Source organism: Chroicocephalus ridibundus, chromosome 2 (genome assembly GCF_963924245.1).
Source record: "Chroicocephalus ridibundus chromosome 2, bChrRid1.1, whole genome shotgun sequence".
In the NCBI taxonomy this organism is placed as follows: domain Eukaryota; kingdom Metazoa; phylum Chordata; class Aves; order Charadriiformes; family Laridae; genus Chroicocephalus; species Chroicocephalus ridibundus.
The window spans coordinates 86,298,321-86,325,239 of record NC_086285.1 but is presented as its reverse complement, the minus strand read 5'-3'; the positions used below and the strand labels follow the sequence as shown (position 1 = coordinate 86,325,239).

Sequence of the window (26,919 nt, the reverse complement as noted above, 5' to 3'; positions counted from 1 at the left end):
ATCTATAGGACGAAAATACAAACAAGTTGAAACCACAGGGCATTTCTGAATTGACGCTTTTTTAGGCCTTTACCTTCAACGATCAAATAGTAATGCCAAAGACAAAAAAAGGATATCTATGTGCAAGTGAAAACATCCTACTGAACTACTCTTCCAATGTATGTATGGTTCCAAGAGTTAGAAACCAATTATCTAATTAGGTAATCATCAATGCAGCAGTTCAGTTTAAGGTGCTTTAAAGATGCTCTTTAGCAGCCTCTTAAATTTACATACCTTCAAGAACTTCCACGTGTAAAGCACATCATACTTGCAGAGGCTCTGCAAGTAGCTGTCTGCTAGCAAGATATCAATAAGAACCCTTCTAAGTGTATTTCAGAAACAGCACAGTGATTTACAAAGTTGAGGAATGCCAGAATATATATATATATATATTATTTTTCTCAAGACTACAGGTATTGTCAAGAATTTGTAAGTTTGTTTTTTTTTCCTTTCTTTCCAAAATCTTCATCCTCACAGCAGGGTTTCTAGAGCACCAGCATTATCACATAATAGACAATAAGTATCCTCTTCTTCCTTCAATCATTCCTTCATACATTCTTCTGTAAGACAGTGTGAAAGAAGCAGACAAACTGTAGCTGTTCAGTTTACCCTCAGCTTCTTTCTCAAAAGAAAAGCATCTTTCTGGAAAGGTGCTAGCTACACAGCACAAGGGTTGCACAGCAACAGTGCTGCTATAAACATGGGTCACTGTGGAAGCTGTCAAGCAGAACAGACAAAGAGTGCTTTTACTTACACTGACTGCTGGCCCTCAGAGCTGCAGTACAACTTGACAGGTATGCTCACACAGAGAGTTAATCTGAAGTAAACCTTAATACCCTACCCATACCTCAACTTCTCCATTTAAATTCACCTGGCCATTCGGTAAAACCCTGCATGAGCCATCAAAATCCAGGACATAAAGTTGGCCTGTAGCTGGTCGGCCTCACAGACCCCTTCTGCCTCTGGAACCTTTGCACACTCTCCATCTCCATGTAAAACTGGTTAGCTTTAACACCCTAATATTATTTCTGCCTTCCTCACCTACACTCTCTCTACTGTTCAGAAAAACAGAGGAAATCTAAAAAAGTCTTCAAACCACTTCCTAGAAGACCTTTGAATTCCAGAAGAAACAGATGGAAATGGAAATATAGATGTGAGCTATAAGTTGTGATGACAATGACAACAAGGAGTTAAGTTTCATTATGCAGAAAGAATCCTGCAGAGAACTGACCAGCCTCTATTGATCAACTACTTCTGCTTCACAGGTACAGTACACAAATTTTCCCCAAGTTTTCCTCTCACAAAGAGAGAAGTGATCATTTAATATCTTCTGTTTCGCAGACAAAATATGTCTTCCCTTAACTGGGTAGATCTCCTCAAAGCCATACCATATAGTACCATAAGGTCTCAACAGCATAAAGTCACCTCACACCTGAAGAACTAGCTTAATTTATCCAGTAGAACAAAATGAAGTAATTGATTTTCAAATAAGACTTAAAGATGATGTATATGTAATGTACATTAATGAGCATTAGTATGCCCAAGATAGATATTTAAAGAGATTATAAGGAAAATTAGTACATGGAATCAGTGGTATACTATATCCTGTGGATGGAGTTAGTACTAATTCATTGTCCTACGTGACCTCTTAAATCATTTCCCATCATAAATCCAAAATCTTTTTTCAAAATGTGGCTAGTGTGAATCTGAATGTCACTCAAGCTTAGGTTAGACAAAAAAAATCCATCCCTTTATTCTTCCTTCTAAAACAGTAACTAACTATAACAAGATTCATACATTTTTAAAAAAATAATTGCTACCTACGTACTTAACTGTTCTGTATTCTTTTCTAAACACCACTGTGAAGTAAAACACTATTTGAAAGACCTTAAAAATTTACGTTCTATACATAAAACAAATGTCTTATATTTTAACATAGATCTGCATGAAGAGTTACATGTAATTATTAAATAACAGCTGGTAAATTTTTCTATTACAAGTATTCAATGACTGAATAATCCCTAAAGATCATAAATATTTGAGGCATTCCAAATTGCTTTCAAGTAAAAATGAAACAATGTAATATCTCTTAATTAAATCATAAGATAGTTAATTTCATACATTTTGAATGTAGGAAACACTAGTTTAAGCTACAAATGCAAAGGGACAAACTTCAATATTTAATATTTTTTAAATGTAATTATTACCTCAGTCATATCTCTTTGCATCTCACGTCAGTAAAATGAGAGAGAAGGTTTGACTTGCAGTCCTACATAGGATTAGTTTTGTCCAAAACTAGCTTGGGGGAAAATGATGACTAAAAATATTTTGAAAAATAGCAACAACGTCAGGGAGGATGGTTCTAAACATGCAGAACATTGCAGGTCTGTATTGATGGCAGTCCCACTGACACAGATGCTCAGCTGGTTTTCCAGATTCTTCTCTGACACTATAAAACTCGCAGTACAACCATTTCATTCAGACACAAAATATATGTAATCAAAAGCCACAATTGCCCTTAGATTTTAATTTTAGCATCTTAAATTAACGTTGTTTGTATGCTGTATTTTGTTGAAAATTAGGCATCTGTACTCCCATTTGCGATATTAAAAACTTAATGGAAAGTTAATACCAAAGGTGCATTATAACACTTCAGTACCTGCTTCCCAAATACGCAAAGAACAATGTTGACACCCTAGGTAACACAAAACACAGGTGAGCACTGAAACAATTGTCCTGATGTAGCTAGTCCACAGATATTTTGCATAGCCGCCACAGACATTTGAAAGAAATTTCACATTTTCCATAAATATAGACTTCCATGCATTATAATAAAAGCTTTTAAGTTCTCATGATGTCCTGTACTTCTTGTCAGTCAATGCAAGAAAGATTTCTTAGTTGTCCATCTTTTGCCTTTTTACCTAAAAAATGGCTAAGTGCGTAGGTGCAATTATGGTTCATTTGTGCGTGTAACTAGAATCAATCTCTAATGATACAAGTTGAAAATAACCTATATTTACTAGAAGTGTTTAACTTAAATGATTCTGTTCTGGACTTTCGTTATAGGGGTTTTTTTGTTTGTTGGTTTGGAGTTATTTTTGTTTAATTGGTTGGTTAGTTGGGTCCACTGAAAAAAGAGTAAGCATTATTAAAAACATTAAGCTTTAAAATAAATCAGAAAATTGTGGGCATTCAATTAAGTACGCAATAACTTATTTTGGAGATTGCAACTGTACTGATTGGCCTACTAATAACACTGATTACTCAGTTTTCATATCAATATTTGCAGACAGATATGCTTAAATACATAAAAATATATTTTGCGAAATCTGAATGCATGAGATTTTATCTTGCTTCTGAAAGATTACTATTCTTATGACATTCAGGTACTGTCAGTATCACAGGCCTGTTTTGGTGTTTTGCCCATTTCCTTCCGAGGCTTGTTCTGTGTATTAAAGCTTCAGTGAAGAAAACCAAGACATTAAGGGGACAGAAGTATGCACAAGCAGAACTAGCGAATAAACTTAACCTACACTTGGTGGTTGCTTGCAGTTTTGCATTACAAGACCAGAGTTTATGACGACTGCATACTAGGAATAATTTTTTGTTACACATGACTTTAAATTTGGTGGTTGGGATTCAGTTTACTGCAAAACTATGAGTATACAAAAGGTATGTATAAAGATAGATTCCTAACTGTAGTTTATAACTTCAAAAGATTCTAGTTGCAGCTGTTATTTTAGAAGAATTTAAGCAAGAGACTAGATTTCACTTGTTTTCCAAAAGATGTCAATGAATCTTGATCTTGGATGAAATAGGAGGTTGAGTTCATTGGTGGGCTCTGTCAGCCAAACACTAACATTTTCAGAGTTTCCATTTGTAGCTTTCCCTTTGATCAGGGACAGGATAATCCACAGCCTGGCCCCACAAAACCTGGGGCACCAGGGGACTGCCAAGACCCACACAAGACTTCCTCTCACTGCATTCAAGGGCAAACCCCTCATGGAGTCCCACTCATGACTTCTAGGTGACACACCACCCACATAGTGGCACCTTCTGCTCTACGAAGTACAATTTACAAGGAACTCAGATGAAGGCAAAACCAGTCCATTTCCTCCTTATAAACGTTGCATACAGCAGTAAGAGTTGGATGAATCATAACTCCCTATTACTAAACATCTGTGAATTCTTTTAGCTGAATATTTAAGTCATATTAAGAGAGACGTAATGAAAGTAGCATCTCCTCAAGAAAGCATACATGGTAGTTTTTCTTGAATATGAAACAACAGCTGTTCAAGAAAAGTGAATTACTTGTAGTTTTAAAGACATAGTTTTTTCCAAAAAACTATGTTTACAAAACTGGTGGTGTAAAATCCCCTACCAGTCCATCATAGTTTAAATAAATAAATAAATCTTAAGTTTACTAAAATTGTTGACATTATATATTAAAAAAAAAAAAAAAAAACAAAAAAACCAAAAGCACACAACAAAATGCATGAACAACAAAACCAAAACAAAACAAAAAACATTGGGTATACTTCATAGCTAAGAAACAAGCATCAGGATCTAGTTGTTTTGTGAAAATATTCCAGAAGTCTGGTGTACTTAATTTTTTATAAGGTGGCAAGAAACATAACGCCTGTTCCTGTTATGATTTAGTCTCTCCTCCTCTTGTTTCCATCTCCTCTTATATATTTGTTTTCCATCTTCTTTACAACTGTTCTTCCTTTTTTACCCCCTGCTTATTTCCAGCTGCTAGTGTTTCTTACTCATCTTGTATCACTACTGACAGTTCTCCTTGTGCCGTCTTCAATTATTACATTATAAATAATCTCCCTGAAATAGTTTAGAAAGAATTTAGATTTTCTTGTTTTAATTACTTAGCTGTGATAAATGACAAAATATTACAAGACAGAACATTTCAAAAATACAAAAAACTTCCTGTCTGTGGACCATGTTCCTTATTTGGAGGTAATCTTAAAGTACAACTGAACTCGAGCATCTCTCTTTACTTCTGCATATAGTGACTTAAAAGTCACTGGAAATTCGAATTCTAAAATAGCAATGAATGAACTATTGACGAATATATCCAGCACAGATGGAAGCCCAAAATGGGGAAGCCATTCTCCTCTAGCCCAGGGCCAACTACTGTCATTACTTTGTTTCAGGCAGCAGTAAAAGCCGTTGGCATGCTTGAAGGTGAACACGGCTGCTAAAGGGGTTTCAGTACTACAACATAAAATTTTAGTCTTACTGAAAACCGACTTGTTATTTTAGACACATCTAGATGTGCTATTAAAAAAAAACAAACAAAACCAAACAAACAAAACCCCCACAGTAGTTCATAAAACAAGTAAGGAAAAAAAAAAATCTTAAATTAATCCAAAAAAGCAAGCTTAGGAAAAAGTCTTGACCTGATCAAGTGCCTCATTACCTGTTAAAGCTCCCAGGTGATCTCAGTGAAATATTTAACCTGAGTTTGCTCTTCGGTCCCTGACCTTGATCCAATGCTGTTAAACTAGACACCTTCTATTTAGAATGGGATCTTAAACATGATATTTTCAAGACATTTCAACCATAATTCATCGAGTCAGAAAGTGAGTTGCTGTAAGGTCTTAAATTTGAAATTAATCTCCTAAAGCTAATTAAGTAAAAGTTACATGAACTTGTATTCCTGGATAAAATTATGAGAGTTTCTGCGTGATGTACTAGGCATAAAAAAAAAAAAAAAAATCTTTACAATTCTCTGCTTGGTACAATTGAATGCCCTTTGAACTGCAAAAACCCAATATGTAGTTTCCATTTTAATTTCCTGTTTTTCCGTCTTAACGTACATCCTTGCCTCTTGACTGCCGTCTCATTATTCTGTGTTCTACTTTTGTTCTTCTTCAAGTGTTTCTCAAGTAAAATGATGACACTGGAAGTAGAACGACCTAACCCGCTAAAGACAGGGAATGAGATGAGAAGGACTGGTCCTCCTGCACCACTATTCCCACGCATCTGGACACTACACCTAGGACAGCTGATGTAGTTTGAGGTACTTCTGCAGGACTAAGCAGTCATCTCCTGCTCACCATACTGAGAATATGCTGCTTTTGCATACTCTGCTGACAGGGCTTCTTTCCTCTGAAAGTCACATACAAATTTTAACACATCCAAAATCTGAGAACAAGAAATGGAAAACCATTGTATCTAATAAACTATGACCCTACACTTTTGTAGCTAACCTTTCTTGTACGTTTGTAGCCCTGCACAAAAATAGGCCTTTTGTTGACACTTTTTGCTAGCCCTATGAAGCCTCAACTAACTTTTTTTTTTCTTTTTAAACAAAAGATACTTATTTGTTTGATTTATCAGCCCCTTGTAGCAGACAACAACATAATGATAAACTGCATCATCCTTTATCTTAACAGGGGGAAAAGTATCTTATCCTTTTGGGAACTATTCACAATCCTACAATACAAAGAAGGACAGGCTTATTGCAGTAAAACAGTGGAATGTATCATAATGTAGTTCATCCTTTATCTTAATAAAGATCCTTCTGAATTGTTTTGGGCTACAAAAATATTCACATGTTCAAAAACAAGGATCTCTGGACATACATCAAACACATTAGTACGTGACAGCCATACAGCACCTTCTATCTGAGGCTCTCATTACAAATGCCCATGTGAAACATAATTTTATTATTCCTATCACATTGATATATACAAAATCCAAGATCACACAGCAGCTGATTGATGGGAGAGAACCCAGAAGTTCTGACCACCGGTGCTGGGAGCTAATAAAAGGACTTTCTTCTCTCAAAGCAATTATACTTCAGGTAGCTTCCCACATTCGTAATATATCAGTTAAAGGAAGTTTCTAATTTCAAAAATAAATAATTATAGAAAAAATAAAGAAAACGTAAGTGGAGGAGAACTTTTTCATTTCTGTTATTTAACCCATAAATTCAAGTTTCAAGTGTCTTTCCAACTTTTTTTTTAAATAAAAGCAAAACTATTTTTTATCTAATTACATCTCAGCTATCCAAAAGAACAAAAAAAAACCCACAAACACAACACACATTTTATTGTTGATTAAAAAGCCCCAAACAAACACCAAAACACAAAAACTTGTTAGTTTAAATTACTAAAAGATTTAACAATATACTGACTGTCTTAATGTTGCACTGCAGTGACAGAACACCACGAGTCTAATACATCTTCAGAGTCACTCATTTCACAGAATAACAGAATTGTAAGGCTTGCAAGGGACCTCTGGAGATGATCTAGTTTAACCCCCCTGCCAAAGCAGGTTCACCTAGAGCAGACTGGACAGGAACACATCCAGGTTGGTTTTGAATATCTCCAAAGAAAGAGACTCCACAACCACTCTGGGCAGCCATTTCAAACAGCTAAGCTGATTTCTTATCATACTCTTGAAATATTCTGTCTTATTTGTGAAATTCTGTTTGGAGACAATGGATGGGAAAGAAAGAAGAAAAAGTTACTTCTACCCTTAGACTGCCAAGCATAACATATATGATTAATTAAAAAAACAGTTTCTACTTTAGGTTTCTGAAGTTCCAAAACACAGTGGCATTTGTGGGTTTTTTTTTGAAAAAAGACACACAAAACCCTATTTATAGAAAGGGTGGAAACATATTTTTGTAAATAGTAACTGCAATAATGTAATAGAATAACTGAAGAACAAAATAACATATTTAAGAACCATCTTACAAATTGTCATTCACAAAAAACTCTGCAGTCATGTTCAAATCACTACTGAGAGCCTTAATATGTCAAAATGTTCTACCTCCTGAAAAGAATGCGTGTGCGTCCTTGGTGGTGACTGGTTGACACAGTACAGAACATTCACACGCAGCTTAATGGAAGACACACGTACAAGCAAGATGTATTGTCATCCCCAAATAGAGAGAATTTCCACAATCTAGTATCTCTTAAGTTAGATAAAATAACTTTTTTTTTTTTTCCCTGCTGAAAAAGTGGTTTTATCAACTGGAAAGCTACTGAATTTCAGGATATCTCATATTTCTCCTTCATTTCAGGATTTCAATCTGTTGGACAGGCCTTGTAGAAATACTAAGTTTTAACTGGAGCTGCCTCTAGCTGCAACACATCTTAAATAGGTGTCTTACTGTTACAACTTTCTGACTGCCATTTGTATTTGTAAATATTAAGATTGTGTATTTTAGAGATAATAGATTTACAGCAACAAATATGCTTCAGTGCACAAGTTTCACAGTTGCATGCCATTATTGCATAAAAGTCTGGTTTAGTAAATGTCACTTCTGTCTAAAATACTACCAGCTTTTTACAGTCTGTACTGAGGAAAAGATTCTTCCCTTGGACTCTGGGCTATATTATTGGCCATTAAAACTTCACTTTTACAAACAGTCCTAGTGGTTACTAACATATCTACGCATATAAATATTCAATTATGCCTCTACAGTGCATACAAGTAAAAGCAAATCCTTTACAGACCTTTTGCCCTTCGGCTAAATCTTCCAGCTTCAGAATAGATTTATATAATCCATTTGTTTCTAGTTAGGCAGACTTTTCACTTGCAAATATTCAGCGGAAAAAAAAAAAAAGTCAGACAGTGATGACTTGATACATCTAAACTTCTCTACCCAGACAGCATTAGTGAAACCTTTCAACAAAAACACTCATCCCTGTGCTGAATCAGTGGCTATTAATGGCTTCCAAACCCGTTAGAAAACATTATGATATTTTAATGTTGTGGGGGCTAAAGTAAGTCTTCCCTGAACTTATTTCACTACCTAATATTGCACTTGACCTTTTGTGTCCTATCATATAAAATTTTTATTTTTATTCTATCAAATTTTACAGAGAATGACTTTTCTTGTCTGCATGATTAGAACTGTGTACTATTAAAATCCTTTTATAGTGAACTCAGGCTTTTATCCTTTCTGCTCATTAAACATATAGACATTCTTAATGCATACATCTACATATGCAAGGAATCATACTTATCCCTTTTATTACAGTACCTTAGGAAGCACCTCCAAGAAGTGGAGAAAACCTTTTTATTATGTGGAAATTTGCAGTGCACATCAAATTGTATAATAACGTCATTTTTTTTATTTGGCATTTCACTATTGAATCTTCATTTTTTAAGAGCTCCAAAAACATGCTAAGTTATCAGTGTTGGAGTACTCCATCTATTTGTAACATGGGGAAGGCCAGAAAAAACAGCGATTCAAATTCCATGCAAACTGGGAGAAACAGTTTTTGTACAATGCGCTCACAGTTCTGAAAGATCATATGGGTTCCTGTCATTTACAGTATCAGTGACTGGCAACAGATTATATAGTAGAGGGATCTACGTAGGAGATACCTACCGTGATTTGTCTGCATCAGTAAACCACCACAACTCTGGACTTCAGTTAATGCTAACAAATATATATCCAATATCTACCAAAATTCACCTTCTACCATTTGCATAACTGGTATGTTCATGGTTTGAAATCATCAAATCTAAAGACATTTTGAAATATATTAGCCTATGAAAATGTAAGAATCTTCTGAAAGAGGGGTTCAAGAAGGAAAAGAGAAACTACTGGATTATATGGCTTACATGACTGAAAATCTTGTGCGAGTCAAACACTTCTGAACTGCAGTTCAACTTCTGATATGGAGAGCATATGAATATGACAAGAACAAAAAGTTCTGAATCATATTTAAAAGAAACAGATTTCCACCACACATACTGCTTCATGTATCTGTATATATGTTCTTCACTCCTTTATCTTCCTATATATCCCTACATATATAATTCTGCCTTGACAGACATAGCAAGGCAGTGAAAGAGTAATTCTCTTTATTATAAGACAGTTTGAATTACAGAACAACTTCCAAGACTCCTAGAGACTAGCATCACTACCAGATTAGCTGACTAACATCTCTAAAGGATTTTTCAGCTTCTTACCAAGATATTACAGCCCTTTCCCTGAAAACACACAGGAATCCATTTATTTCCCAATATCAAGTTGATTAAATTCAAATTACAGCACCATTTTCCTTCCTCACGTTTCAGAATTAGGCTACGACATCAGACAGGACTGCTTGTCTCTCTAAATAAACACCTGAGCTTAGCAAGCTGCATTTGCTGCCAAGGAAGAAAGGGTATATGCAGTGACCTAAGACCTGTGCTACAGTCAGATCAGACGCATTTGTGTCAAGCTGCCATTTTGGGTTTGATGTTAGACAGCTGCTCCCTATGCTGCACTCTACAAACAACACATTCAGTACCAAAATCAGTAGCCCAGCTCAAGTGCATCTACACAAATGCACGTAGCATGGGCAACAAACAGGATACGCTGGAAGCCATTGTGCAGCAGGACAACTATGATGTAGTTGCTATCACGGAAGCGTGGTGGGATGACTGTCATGACTGGAATGCTGCGATGAATGGCTATAAGCTCTTCAGAAGGGATAGGCAAGGAAGGAGAGGCGGGGGTGTGGTTCTGTACATTAGGGAATGTTTTGATTGTATAGAGCTAGATTCCAGTGATGATAAAGTCAAGTGTTTATGGGTAAGGATGAAGGGGAAGGCAAATAAGGGAGATCTTGTGCTCCTCATCCTCCAGGATGAGGAGACAGATGAAGTATTCTATAAGTGGCTGGCTGAAGTCTCGCAATCGCCAGCCCTTGTTCTGTTCAAGGACTTCAACCTGCCAGGTATCTGCTGGAAATATAACACAGCAGAGAGCAGACAGGCTAGGAGGTTCGTTGAGTGCATGGAAGATAACTTCCTGACATAACTGGTAGGTGAGCCTACCAGGGGAAGTGCCTTGCTAGACCTACTGTTCACAAACAGTGAAGGACTAGTGGGAGATGTGGTGGTCGGAGGTCATCTTGGGTTTAGTGATCATGAAATGGCCAAGTTTTCAATTCGTAGCGATGTAAGGAGGCGGGTTAGCAAAACCTCCACCTTGGACTTCCGGAGGGCAGACTTTGGCTTGTTCAGAACACTGGTTGAGAGAGTCCCTTGGGAGACAGTCCTGAAGGGCAAAGGGCTCCAGGAAGGCTGGACGGTCTTCAAGAAGGAAATCTTAAAGGCCCAGGAGCAGGCTGTTCCCAAGTGTCGCAAGTCTAAAGGGCGGGGAAAATGGCCAGTCTGGATGAATAAGGGACTTCTGATGAGACTGAGGAATAAAAGGAGGGTTTACCACCTTTGGAAGAAGGGACAGGCAACTCAGGAGGAGTACAGAGATCTTGTTATACAGAAAGAAAATTGGGAAGGCAAAAGCCCAGCTGGAGCTCAACTTGGCCACTAACATACAGGAAAACAAAAAGAGTTTTTATAAATACATCAACAAAAAGAGAGCCAGGGAGAATCTCCATCCCTTACTGGATGTGGGGGGGAAAGTTGCAACCAAGGACGAGGAGAAGGCTGAGATACTTAATGCCTTCTTTGCCTCCATCTTCAATAGTCAGACCAGCTATCCCCAGGGTGCTCAGCCTCCTGAGCTGGAAGATAAGGATGGAGAGCAGAACAACCCACCCATAATCCAGGAGGAAGTAGTCAATGATCTGCTTCTGCGCCTAGACGCACATAAGTCTATGGGGTCAGATGGGTTTCACCCAAGAGTACTCAGGGAGCTGGCAGGAAAGCTCACCAAGTCTCTCTCCATCATTTATCAACAATCTGGGTCAACAGGGCAGGTGCCAGATGACTGGAGAGTGGCTAGTGTGACCCCATCTACAAGAAGGGTCAGAAGGAAGATCCAGGGAACTACAGGCCTGTCAGCCTGACCTCGATACCAGGAAAGATCATGGAAAGGATCACCTTGAGTGAGATCTCACGGCAAGTGCAGGGCAGCCAAAGGATCAGGGCCAGCCAGCATGGGTTTAGGAAGGGGAGGTCCTGCCTAACCAACCTGATCTCTTTCTATGACCATGTGACCCGCCTTCTGGATGCGGGGAAGGCTGTGGACATCGTCTATCTGGACTTTGGTAAGGCCTTTGACACCGTCCCCCACAGCGTTCTCCTGGAGAAGCCGGCGAATCATGGCATAGAGAAGTGTACTCTTTGCTGGGTTAAAAACTGTCTGGCTGGCCATGCCCAGAGAGTTGTGATTAATGGGGTGAAATCCTCTTGGCGGATGGTCACCCGTGGTGTCCCTCAGGGCCCAGTTTTGGGGCCAGTTTTGTTTAATATCTTTATCAATGATCTGGATGAGGGGATACAGTGCACCTTCAGTAAGTTTGCAGACAACACCAAACTAGGTGAGAGTGTTGATCTGCTTGAGGGTAGGAAGGCTCTACAGAGGGACCTGGACAGGCTGGATCGATGGGCCAAGGCCAACTGTATGAGGTTTAATAAGGCCAAGTGCTGGGTCCTGCATTTTGGTCACAACAACCCCAATCAATGCTACAGGCTTGGGGAAGAGTGGCTGGAAAGCTGCCTGGTAGAAAAGGACCTGGGGGTGCTGGTGGACAGACAGCTTAACATGAGCCAGCAGTGTGCCCAGGTAATTAGGTAAAGACAAGAAGAGATGCATTGAAACCCAAAGCACACCAAAATATTTGAAAGACACCAAGTATCAAAAATTAAGCAATACTGGATCAGAGTTTAACACGTGCACACCAAGAACAATCCTTTTGTAATCCTAACTTCCCTCTCCAGTTACCTTCATTGATGAATAAATTGATAAAAGTATCCTTAGTAACTCAGCATCAGCCTAATGGGAAGACTCCGGGGTTAATGGATGGCTTTACCTTTGGCTCATCATATTTTAAAGAAAACTCATGTAAATTAATTTTCCAATTTTGACAGAAAGGGTCAGATAGATAGCTGATGGTATGGGTCTTGAAGTACTGCTAAAAAAGCAGCAGTTCTCATTTGACTGGGAGGAGGGATTGTGCCTAGTTCCAATTGAAGCAAGTTGTAAAATCTTTCAGATAAGTCAAAAGAAAACCAAAAAAGAAAAAAGAAAAAGAACTCCAAGCAAACAAAAAAAAGATCCATCTCCTGATCTTTCCTGGGTATCCAATGAGTTTCAAAACCAGCATACTGCATTATACTTGCCAGAATTCTCAATGTTGAACACCATTATCTTGAAGTGGATGTGAATTGTTTTCATTAAGTTCCGACAATTTTTTATGGTGTAGTCAAACTATGTATGAAAACACCTTTCCAGAATAGTTTTAAGAATCTCAAGATTAAATAAAGAAAACATTACACTGTCTAAATAACACATTAAATACCAAATACAAGCACATTAGCCTCAACATTTCTTTAATTTGGAAAGAAATGTTAATGAGCTGTATTCAGACTATTTACTGAGGAATACTCAGAGAACACATTAGAAAAAAAAAAAAAAGTTTTTTAACTAACAGGAGATTGCTAGGGCTTCCAAAACAATTCTATACAAGAATATTATTTGATCCTTAGTGAACAAAACAAATTTATGCCAGGTCTTCCATTTTCCTGTCTGTGGAAAGACAGGAAAGTGACCTATAGGGAAAAAGGGTTGGGAGAAGTCATATCACTCAGAGAGGAACAGCTACAAACCAAGGATGAAGTTCATGTTCTCTGCCTACCTCTAACTAGAGCAACATTTCTTTGAAGACTTTTATTTCTTACAAAAATTAAACCTTCAAAAAGAGAGATCAGTGTTAGGCTAGATTATTCCTACCATCTTGCGGTCTCATTGCCAGCCAAAATAAAACCAAGATCTGAATGTCAATAATGGCATCTTAACCTTGAGGCTCTGCCCCAGCTCATATGGTAAACTAATTGTAACTATTCTAGGCAAGGTCTTGGATTTCAAAGGATTCACTCTCCTGGAAAATAACCTGGGGAAATCACTCAAACTTATTTCAAATAATCAAAGACTGGCAGAGAGACCTATGGTTTTGTTGCATTTCTTCCTATGTACAAGAAAAAAAATATAGTGTACGTTTCCAGCATGATATGGGCTATATTTCTCTCTTACCTATTAATACTTGCTGCAGTCTAGAGTGAAAAGAACTGTAATGAGGTATGGCGTGGAAACTGAATGATGCACAGAAAATTGCAATCAGTTTTTTTAAAAGTCAATTTTTTTACAACTTTCCTTTGTCTAGGTTAATATTGTCATCGAACTTACGAGGGCATGATTTTCTTTCATTCCTCTGTATGCCCTTTGCTGTAGTAAGTGCAATGACAATGTTAACTTGGTAAAATAAACATGACAAATGAATCAACTGAAGAAATTAGTTATTGATAACTCATAAGGACCACAGACATGCTTTCCTCAGAATGCTAGGTTACCATCAATATTACTTTCATATTATTTGGAAATACTTCAACATAATTTTGAAAATCAACAACTAACTATATGTAAAGTGTTATAACTTATGCTGCTCAGCAAGGAGAAAAAGGTGATCCGTCAGACTGCAGTATGACTACTAACAATAAAGACAAAGATAGCATCTGTGAGCAGAACAATTGCACATGAGATTATTTTTTCCCTTTTGGCATATGCATTAATATTGCTCTTAAAAATGCAACAATGAAACAAATAAATGGATTAAACTAATACAAAACGACATTCTGCAAGATGGCACTGGCCAGCTAAGTCACAGAAAACACCTCACTGATCCATTAGAAACCAAAGAGAGTCTTACACGTAAGCCTTAAATTAGCTGGCGTTATATGAGAGCGCAGATAATACTGGGAAAGATTCTAACATCAACAAATTATCCTGGAGATATTAGCTGACAAGTTTTAGAGGAGAAAAGGAAAACACAGTCTCCTTAGTTCTTCTAAAAATGGTAACCATATTTGTATACTGCCAACCTCCAACCAGATTAACGATACCACCTGTGATTTATCTGTATGGGAGTAAACAGATGAAGGGTTGGATTTTTTTTTTTTTTTTTTTTGTGGGGTTCCATTTTGTTTTTAAAGGATTTTTGGGTTTGGGCTTGGGAGGAAAGGGGATGTTGGGAGTGGTGCTGCTGAAACACCACTACCAGTGCAACAGAATTTTAGTCTTTACAAATATATTTAAAGACATATATATATTTAATGACTTGTAATTTTTCCTGTTCAATATACAGAAAACTTCTAGAAGTTCTGCTATTCACTGATGTAAGTCTCACATGGCAAAATAACTCTTAGGTCAAAACTTGATTCAGTTATATAAAACAAAATAAAAAATTAAGAACTGCTGTCTTTTCAAATGAATGAATAACAAGAGCATTATGTCTTCTGTCATCTAGTAAAAAGTATAAAATTCTATTATACCTTCAAACTTACACATTACATACAAAGAATAATTTATGCAACTTAATAATTTACAGCATAATAATGATTTGTAAAACTGAATTATTGATGAAAGAATGCTATTCTTTAAAGGAATAATAAATAAGAACATTCACTTCTGCATGCAGTTTCACCTTATTTACAGAATTCATATTATACTCAAGCCTCCTCCTTAGGATAGTAATTACCCTAAGAGAAGACTCTTTTCAATGAATAAGGGGATACTGTCTGCAAAATAATGTGTACTATACAACAAAATATATAAAGTACTATCCATGCTTTGTTTATGAAACCATATTTTTCCTACTCCCCACTGTTCACATCCTTTCATTGTTACCACTGATGTTTCTTTTTCAGATTTGCTCTATACACTTCACTCCGTGCATTAAGACAGTTTCTACTGAAAGTATAATTTACCTTGCTTTAGGAAAAAAAAAAAAAAAAAAAGTTTTCTTATGGATTAGTTCAGAAACTCAGTTTACCACAAGAATGTACATGTTGGCATAAATTAGCCTAGGCACCACGGACTTGGATGGCTTCCAGAGCCTACTGCCCCATCCCCAACAGTGAGTGTCAGGGTCATAATGATGCGAAACTGAAATCCCTGATGGAGTCATGAAAAACCCTCCACATGAAGGTTGCACTGGACAAGCAACCTTTTAAACCAAAAGCAACACAGAGCGCTGCAGGATGAACACGACTCCCATGGATCTGAATCTGACTTAGAAGATGCCAACAAGAAGCCCAAGAAACACTTTCTATACACTGTAACCCTTCTCTATAGAAGTACTTTGCACTTACTCCAAGACCACTGAATGAATCCTGCAACTCTAGCTTTACGCTGGCAATCATTCAGAGAGGGAGCTGTCTGTCCTACCTCCAGCCTCAAAGCAGTATCAAAATCCTAATCTGAATAATAACGTCCCTGTTGCAAGGGGTTGTTTACTTGACATACTGCCTTCTCCATGGCAGGCTTTATATTTCTTGTTAATTTGGTAGCTATATTACCATATTCCTCAGTATCCCTACATTTCTGGCACGCCCAGAAGCAGAAAGAGTCAAGAAATATGAGGAGAAGAAAGGTAAACTCACAGACACTGGACTTTGCAGGGAGTACATACTACAGGTACTAGTAAAAATAGCAAGAAAATGATCATTTAAGCACATCTAGGAGAGGACTATATACTAGAAACCTGCCTGTCTTCATAGAGTGAGGTGTCTCAGATCACCTTAATGTCTTCTCCCACCAGTGTTGATAACAACAGGACACTGGCCCAGTCTATGGTAGGCCAGCCTCAGCTTTAGTACAGAGACAATTTATCTGGTATCAACAATCCACGAGAGGCAGCATTATTAAGAAAATTAGCTATACTTCACTCATTTAGAAATCTTTTATTCTGTTCTCAACAAACAGATCAACGTAAAAGAGCTTGAATACATGCCAGAAACTTGTGCCCTTGTTAAATATGACATCAAATTCCAAGGACTAAAAAGCTAATTTGAGGTTTTGTTACAACTAGAAAATTATTCTTCCTATGCTTTTAGAACTATATATTTGACACTATTTTTTGAAGATATAATCCCAGCTGTGAGCTTTACACCAAAAATATTTAAACCTTCAATCACTCAAGAGCTGGAAGTAAAGAAAACCCTGAATTTCATATAAGAACTGCTTTTACATATGCTTGAAATGATGTTTCAAAGGAAGGTAAATCTGCGTATCAAAAATAAAATATCGCCAAAGCCTTTGCAACAATACAGAACCATGTATTGCTTGCAAAGTTTTAGTAGATTCAATATGGCTTAAGTTATAGTTAAAAATATTATCAACATAAATGTGATTTTTTTTTTCCTTATAAACAATCATAATTGTAAATACTTCACACTAAGTCAACAGTATTATTTACTGAGAGTGTAAGACTAATGAATTTAAAGGTTTGGGGTTTTTTTACAAAAAAAGTTTCAAATTGTAATACATACTTTGTAGTCACATAAAGTAACTTGACATGTCTATTACATCACAATGGATTTTTTAGCCTAAATATTTTAATTCTCTTCCAAATTGCAGAGTATCCCAGAAAAATTAAAATTTTGGCTTTAATTAGTTCTGTTATTAGGTTTATCTTAAGCAACTTGCTCCACAGAGAGACAGATATTACTCGCTTCTAGAGTTATACATGCATACCAACATCACAATATTTTATTCCCCTTTTCAATTCTCTGGCCTTCGAACACTGTACTCTAAAAAAATCATATGGTGTTAATGGGAATATTTTGCTTAGGTCTCTATGTATACTTTTAAAATTACATCTATCACTGAAATAACTACTCCTGTGTCAGAAAACCAGCCAAGGGGTCATGCAAATCTAGTCTGTAAAACTGATGAATTAACAATAGTGCCCGTTTGTTTCAGTTATCAGTGGACTCATCAACAAAAATCTCGGTTATTCTAACATTTTACACAGTGAACATTCTTCTGTCACAGGAGTGATGGGTCTAATGGACCCAGTCCTGAAATGCAGAGGATTACCTGTGTACCACAAAAACATACACAAATTTTGTTTTTAGCATTTGTCCTCCATCTAACCATTTTCTCACCTTCAGCATAGTTTGGAACAACAGGTTAACTTCCCTGCTTCCAAGAAGCTCCGGAGAGAGCTGAAACTTAAAGTAGAATTTTTTTCCCCCAGGCTTCCCAATATACCTGAAACCTGGGTGAAGTGATATGTTACGGGCAACATCCCTTCTAACAGAAAGTGTGTAAGGGCAGAACAGCTCTTACACCTGCCTTCTCCAGGAGGTGGCAGTAAATTTAGAGTCTAGGAAGAAACACGAAGAAGCCCAAGAAGCAGCACTACATTCTGCCAATTAAATTTGTGATTTTTGCATCCTCCATTCAAACTCAAGTTCACTTGGCCTCAAGAAACTGAATATATTTTATGTTTTTGTTAGTTCTTCCCCCTAGTATCTTCTTTTGACTAGCAGAGTGCTAGACTTTATAAATTTTTATTATTCAAAATTTCAAATCCATTAGAAACATAAATATGTTCTATTGCACACTCTTGCATTCTGAAAATTTGTAATCTTTCACCATGTGGCTGCTGTTACTAGTAACCTTTATTCTGCTCTCTACCACAACTGAAGCAAATGAATTAAATGAGACTAAGTACATGAATTTAACAGGGTTTTGTTTGGTTTTCTAGCCTTTCTTGCAAACTGATGGAATGTGATGCACTATGGAGAGCTTGCTTTGAGCAAATGAAAAAATTAAAAACACCAAAATACAGCCCCACACATCATAGTTTTATTCTCAAGCTGAAACGAGTTTTTAACTAGAAGTTAATGCTAGACAGGATGTTACCATTTCTTGTAGAAGCAGCTTGGCAAAACAATTTACATAAACCCTTACAGTGTTCTGAAGGTTAACTTATCAGGAACTTCATTCAAGGAAGTAAGTGAGGAACAGAAGAATTCTGAATTACCCAAGAATTCTAATCTGTACTTTATTATCATTGCATTAGATTTTTGCAATTTTTAATGAAAAAAAAAATATTGAGGAAAAGATTCATCAACGTAACATAGTTAAAGTATTAACAATAAAAAGAGAGACATACATGCCAGATCATCCTAGTCAAATGGAATGAAAATGCCATAGTTAATTCATTCTGAAATGCAAAGTCTAGGTTACTGGAAGGGACAAGAGAGGATCTCTAGTTGACTAGTTTTGAGCTTTGTTACAATAGGACCCTTTTTCAGTATTTTTAGGGAGGAGAGGAATCTTGTTAAGACACATCAATGTTGTAACAGTGATATTCCTTAAAAATAATTCTAAAAGTAGCTAAAATAGACAAAACCCAGTGACATGCTAAAATATTTTAATGCTCTACTGTCCTCCTTACACTCTGACAACATCCTAGTAAGGGGTTTTTGTTTACTGATGAGAATTAAGGTGTTCTTTGCCTAGTGTTACATTTAGAAGATCATGGACCTATTTAGATAGTGAAGTAACCCTGAGAACAGAAGGGACCAGTTTTATTCTTGTGGAAGTCATAGCATAAGTTGATGCAGTGGAAATCATGCATGTTGATGTGACCCTCTGCTACGGAGTTGGCTGGGTCCGGTCTCATGCCATGGACACAAAAGCTAGGCACTGTATCAGACTGGAGAACCTAAACAGTCAGCAAGACCAAAAGCCAGAAACCCAAAGGCATCTTGAGTTGTAACACTCATGTTCATTTCATTTAAGGCTCTACACAAAGCCTATTGCACCTAGAAGAGTTACAAACTGAAATATTTGTCATTTGCCACTAGCAGAGCGGACACCTCACAAATGTTATTTACAAACAGTTGTAAATATGTTTTAGGAATATTATCTCCTTAATAGTAATAAACGTAACTCTTTACTAACAAACCTTACTAGTGTAAACATTATTTTTTCCATTAGTTCTCAACTACCTTCCATGTAGAGAAAGAGATTCCAAGATTGAAAGCACCCTCCCCTCACCTTCTGTCTTATTTTTATTGTGAAACAAACTTGAGAGGTGTACTCTGTGATTAAAAGCTTTGTTGCAGTGACACCAAGGTTTGGATTTGGCTTTCCCCCCCCCGCCTTCCTTTCACCGCTCATACAAAAAGTTACCTTGTAGTAAAGAACAACTAAAATTAAAAATCCTTTTAACAATGAATTACTTAAGGATTTCAAGATCTTAAGAGCAGAACAATGAAGAGCAATGCCCTCCTAATTCGGCTGGTTCACCTTCTCAGCAACTTTGGCACCATCTTTGCACGTGGACTTAGAAAGCAAAGAGCAAGTCTCCCCCTCTCCTACAGGTAGGTGCAAGGACTTACCTAAAATGCAAAGATGTGAATGATGTTTCTCAGTTTATTGTGTTTTTAACATCCTAAGAATCAGCGTCATCTACTGTGCAAGAAAACCAGCCCCTGTCTCTTCTTTCATCCCACTTTCCCTTCTCCCAAAAGAGGCAAGGAGGCCAGGAGGGTCCCTTAGTTCTCAGTCCCATGATGTAAGCAGCAATAGCTGACTGATAAAGTCAAAATCTCCCCTTTCTGTCACAGACAGGCTTTTCCCTGGTGTAATATTACCAGAAACCAAAAACCAGCAGAATCCTGAGCTGAAATCTTACTGAAACATTTTTCAGTAATTCATAGTAGGTAAAGAGTTTATTCATGCTCCCTACACATTATAACACGCTGCTTTGGTTATACTCGGTACAAAATGCTTGAAGGTTCACTGGGATAATTACAAACACATCATGGTAAAACCAAAACTTTAGATTCAAATTAAAGACTCCAAAGATCACTCCTGAACTCTAACTTCTAGTGCTCCTGCTTTCATCTTAAACTGCATTCCAGTTTGTGGATTAAAAGAAGTCAACAAAGAAGAAAAGAGTCCTCCAATTTTCATGATGTATCCATGATGATACATTGGATCAAGTAGGCTTACGGAAGCCTACTTGATCCAAACAGGCTGAACTCACAACACACTTGTAGAATGACATCTGCACTGATCATTTTTCTGAGATTTTGCCCGAAAGCATCTATGTCCTATCAAAAAGAGAGACGAGGAATGTGGAAGAATCTGGTTACAACAGCATATAACAAAGGTAAAACGACAAATTGAATTATGAACAATGCAGCTTTAAAAGGTTGTTACGGAAAAACAGCCTGAAACCAGGGATGTGCTAATTACAGCATTTAGTTAAATACTTAGTTAAATTATATTGAATACGTAGATGGAAACGAGCAAAGGAAATTTATTTCCCTCCCCACATAATATTATATGGTGCCCAATCAAAGAAATAAAAAGTAAACCAGACTGCTGAATTCTATTTTATGACAGCACAGACTATTTTAATTTTACCCTGTCTCACTCCTCTAATTAAGCAAAGATGGTCGGTCTAAAGAAAAGAGATTAAAACTTATGCTCATGTAACCAAGAGTTATAGTTAAGTACAACAGTAATACTGGAATGTTTTATATAACATTCCAGTTAGATAAACGCTCCTTTTAAATAAATGAATTAATTTTGTCTTTAATATGGCTGGAAGAGGATGCTGACTCCAAATGACTCCTGAATCTTTTTTTTTTTTATTTCCACAAGGTCTGAAAATCCATCTCAGTTGAGCCGGTGGGACATAAACTATTACTAAGCTCCCTGGTAAATGATTTCAGAGTATCCAGAGAAAACACATCATAGCTCAGTAAAAGGCAGACTGCTTTGAAAACTGACATGAAGCAGGACCTAAAAAGAAGAAGAATCATTCAGTGACTTATCTCTCACCCTTTCCATTTCCCAGCTCCTACCTGGGATTGAACAATTGAGTCAAACAGAATTTAGACTTGAAAGAATAGCTGACAGTCATTCATCATGAACATCACCCCAAAGTCTAGGTGTTAAAAGAGATCTCCCCAACACTGTCCTTTCAAATGTTTTTTTTTTTTGGCCAAATATTTCCCACAACAAATTCTTCACTGAATCAACCAGATACAGTCACCTCCATAAAGGGTGAAGTTACAGCTTTCTTTTTGCTTTCACAACTGATTTTTCCCTAAAGCATGTATCCCTGATGGCACCAAGCCCAAGGAACCACCACCATACAACAGTTTATCATATCATGCAAACCTAAGGAAGCTAATGATTAAACAACCTGCCCTCTAACAACGCTAATACATGAAAGAGCAGCATAAGCATAGTATTTTCTCTGCCTGAATTACTTATAATTGGAAGCAAAAGAAAAAGAAACCTCACTTAGTAATCATTACTTGCTAGTTTACAGAAGTTTTGCGCTACACTGGCAAATCTAATCCGCACTTCCCTATGAAAAAACAGCTTCCCTAGTGGTTCTGAGCAAGGCAATAATACACAGTTTAATGAGGAACAACTGACTACCTGTAGTTCTGGAGGGGCAAACACTCTTCTTCCCCTCCCTAAATCAGTTGCTACCATTCAAAGAATATTCAAAGCAAAAAGATGTCATCTGTTTAGCTGCTGGTTTCACCTTGGAGTTGGAAGATACACTGGAAGCTACTAGTGGATATTGAAATATTGGCCTGTTATATATTTTTTAAAAAATGTAATCCATATGATAACATAAATTGTGAGCAACATCTCTCAAAGCTACAACAGAAATTCAAATCCTGTCCAGATAAAGAGAAAAAGGAACTAACTATATGGAATATATTTGCAGTTTTCCACTGGGTTAGGCAGAAAATATTGACACACAAGAGGCACAGACACAGCCAATACCTCTGATGGCGTTGACTGCTATAACAAATCTACTTACTATATTATTTAGCAATGAAACATCTACATACAGAATTATAGTGTGGCGTTCTTGGGAAGGAAAGCAGAAACTGAAGTTGCACAGAAAACTGTTTGATAAAGCACATAGTTTAAATAGCATATAAAATTCCAACATTTTATAAGCTATTTTAAAAACCTGCAGTTAAAATTAGCACATCAAAATCTGCTGAGGCTGTCCAACCAGCAAATAGATTAGGAACTGAAACATTACAAATTTTGAGACCTAAATCTGACAGCTATATATTACAACAGAGTCAATTCATCTGCAAACAGGCTTTTTTTTAAGCAACCTTAAATACAGACTATACACAATATTGTCTATAATTTTCTTGCTATAATTTCTGACATGCAAATGAAGAATCACAGGCACACCAGTTTCCAACTGCTTTGTAAAGCGGGAAGCATTTTTATTTTTATTTAAGAATCTAAATTAAAGAATGCTTAGACATCTCAATTATTGAATGCAATATATAAAGCTAGTGATGGTTTTCAAAAATTTATCTCTCAATACATGCATTCTTATCTGCTGTTACTGTTTATGTATTCTAAAAGACATAATAGTTACTTCAGCCTTATTAGCTTTTCCAGTGGTTTAGCTAGGAGCTCCTGTTGAATTTAATAACGGAACTGAAGACTAAATCATTGAATGGTTTGGGTTGGAAGGGACCTTTAAAGAGCACCTAGTTCCAATCCCCCTGACATGGGCAGGGATACCTCCCACTAGACCAGGTTGCTCAAAACACCATTCAACCTGGCCTTGAACACTTCCAGGGATGGGACATCCACAACTTCCTCAGGCAACCTCTTCCAGTGCCTGACCACCCTCACAGTAAAGATTTTTTTGTAATATCTAATATAAATCTCCCCTCTTTCAGTTTAAAACCGTCACCCCTCATCGTATCGCTACGTTCCCTGATAAAGAGTCCCTCCCCATCTTTCATGTAGGCCCCTTTAAGTACTGGAAGGCTGCTATAAGGTCTTCCCAAAGCCTTCTCTTCTCCAGGCTGAACACTCCCAACTCTCTCAGCCCGTCCTCATAGCATAGATGCTCCAACCCTCCGATCATTTTTGTGGCCCTCTGCTGGACCCGTCCCAACAGGTCCCTGTTGTTCTTTTGTTGGGGACTCCAGAGCTAGACACAGTACTCCAGGTGGGATCTCACCAGAGCAGAGTAGAGTCAGAATCACCTCCCTCAACATGCTGCCCACCCTTCTTTTGATGCAGCCCAGGATGCAGTTGGCTTTCTGGGCTGCAAGTGCACATTGCTGGCTCATGTTGAGCTTCTTATCAACCAACACCCCCAAGTCCTTCTCCTCAGGGCTGCTCTCAAGCCATTTTCCACCCAACCTGTATTTGTGTCTGGCATCACCCCAATCCAGGTGCAGGCACTTGGCCTGGTTGAACTTCATGAGGTTTACACGGGCCCACCTCTTGAGCCTGTCCAGGTCCCTTTGGATGGCATCCCTTCCCTCCAGCGCGTTGACAGCATCACACAGCTTGGCGTCATTAGCAAACTTGCTGAGGGTGTACTCAATCCCAAGATCCATGTCACCAACAAATTTTTAAACGATACTGGTCCCAGTACTGACCCCTGAGGAATGCCACTCATCACTGTTTTCCACTTGGACATCGAGACATTGACAGCAACTCTTTGAGTGTGGCCGTTCAGCCAATTCCGTATACACTGAATATACACTGCGTGATCCATCCATCAAATCCATGTCCCTCCAATTTAGAGACAAGGATGTCATGCAGAACAGTGTCAAATGCTTTGCACAGTTCCAGGTAGATGATGTCAGTTGCTCTTCCCTTATCCACCATTAACAATGGGTAAGAGAAATGGACAATTTAATCTCAGTGAGGAAGTTTATTCCCACTTGTTAATAAAATTATTGTTAATAAAATAATTTTGCAGTCTCTAATAAAGTAACTTTTACAGTCACATTTGCTCAATTTCTTCCAGTCAGATTGCTTACAAAACCTACTTCCTTCTTTCTCTTTTTCATCAGTCAGATACAGTGGATTAATATTCTAAATAGTATTGGTAAATGCTATGATCATATCTTTTATCCCTTCAACAGAAGAAAAAAGTCTGTACCAATTATTAATTCCACCAAGTGTTTCACGTAACTAGATAATATTTCAACAAAACAGAGGCCGGAAGATTGTTTTGAACTAAGGCCTCCTCTGATGGGCAAGCTGCCAACAGATTTAAAGGATTATTAAACAGTATTAAAACCTTTGGAAAGTTAAATGTAACAGCTGATGTTTCATTCTGAGACAGGGAATCCCCTGGATGCTGCATTTCATGTCAAAATAAATGCCCAGTGGAATTAAACAGAAGGAAAATTATGCCATCCTGAAACACAGCTCAATGGAAAAGGTCTCATAAGAGAAAAATAAGACAAAATGAGAAGAAACTACTTATGTCTTCTTAATGGGACTGAGCGTTCGGATCGTAGATTCTTTTGGATGGAGAAGTCAAAATCCGTCTTCAATGTTTCCATTGCCTGAATTTTCTGCAAAGGCAATGAAGCACTCTGACATTTACCTGTTAGTTCCTCATTTAATAGAATCTAAAGTTTCGGTTTAATAGGCTACTTAGACACATACTGAAAACTGTAAGACAAAGATCTGCTTGGAAGAGGCCTGTGGGGAAGAGGAGCCCAAGCAAGCTAATTAATATTCAAGTATCATCCCCAAGCTAAAGAGCAGACCATCCCAACAACAGCAAGCCAGGAAGCTTGCATGGATGAACAAGGAGCTCTTGGCCAAACTCAAGCACAAAAAAGAAACATATTATAGAGAGAAAACAAGCACAGGTATCTTGGGGGGACTACAGAGACTCTGAGCATGCAGAGAGGCTGTTAGGATAGCCAAAGCCCAAACGGAATTGAATCTAGTCAGGGATGTTAAAAACAACAGGAAGGGCTTCTTACACATAGGTTACAAAAGGAAGATAAGGGAAAATGTGAGCCCATTGCTGAATGGAGCAGGGGACTTGTTGACAAAGGACCTGGAAAAGGCTAAGGTACTGAATATCATCTTCTCCTCAGTCTTTACAATCAAGACCAGCCTTCAGGGATCTCAGGCGCCAGAGATCAGGAAGAAAGACTGTAGCGAGACATACCCTTGGTGAAAAAGAATCAGGTTAGGGAATACTTAAGCAAATTAGACATACATAAGTCCATGGGCACTGATGGGATGCGCCCACAAGTGCCGAAGGAGCTGGCTGATGTAATTGAGAAGAAGTACGATGAAATATAGGCAGGGTGAGCAGATGGTGAGGTTGACTGAAAACTGGCTGAAAGGCTAGGCCTAGAGGGTGATGATCAGGGGCACAAAGTCTAGTTGGAGGCCAGTAATGAGCAGTGTACCCCAGGGGTCCGTACTGGGTCTGGTCCTGTTCATCTGCCTTATTAATAATCAGGATAATAGGGCAAAGTGTACCCTCAGCAAGTTTGCAAATGACACCAAACTGGGACAAGTGGCTGATAGGCCAGATGGTCATGCTGCCATCCAGAGGGACCTGGACAGGCTGGAGAAAGTGGTTGACAGGAACCTCCTGAATTCAACAAACGGAAGTGCAAAGTCCTGCATGTGGGGATGAACAACCCCATACAAAAGTATATGCTGGGGGATACCCAGCTGGAAGGCTGCTTGTCTAAGAGTCCTGGTACTCCTGGTAGACACCCAAGTTGAACATAAGCCAGCAATGTGTCTTTGTGGCAAAAAAGGCCAATGGCATTCCGGGTTTTATTAGAGTGTGGTGTGTTGACCCTGGCTGGGTGCCAGGTGCCCACCAATCCTCTATATCACTCCCCTCCTCAGCTGGACAGGGGAGATAAAATATAATAACAGGCTTATGGGTCGAGATAAGGACAGGGAGATCACTCAGCAATTACCGTCATAGGCAAAACAGAGTCACCTTGGGAAAATCCATTTAATTTATTACTATTAAAATCAGAGCAGGATAATGAGAAATAAAAACTGAATCTTGAAAATACCTCCCCCTCGCACTTCTTCCAGGGCTCAACTTCACTCCTAGTTTCTCCACCTTTTCTATATAATGGGAATCGTGGTCAGTTTATAGAATCATAGAATGTGTTGGGTTGGAAGGGACCTTCAAAGGTCATCTAGTCCAACCCTCCTGCAGTAAGCAGGGACATCTTTAACTAGATCAGATTGCTCAGAGCCTCATCAAGCCTGGCCTTGAATGCCCAGGTATGGGGCCTCCACCACCTCTCTGGGCAACCTGTGCCAGTGTCTCACCA

The 26,919-nt window shown here is 37.9% G+C and overlaps 1 protein-coding gene across 6 annotated transcripts in view; it reads right to left on the bottom strand.

Annotated features, from left to right (window-relative positions):
- Positions 1-26,919, bottom strand: part of CDH18 (cadherin 18) — a 582,930-nt gene that overhangs the window by 509,254 nt on the left and 46,757 nt on the right. The gene's annotated exons all lie outside the window — the stretch shown is intronic.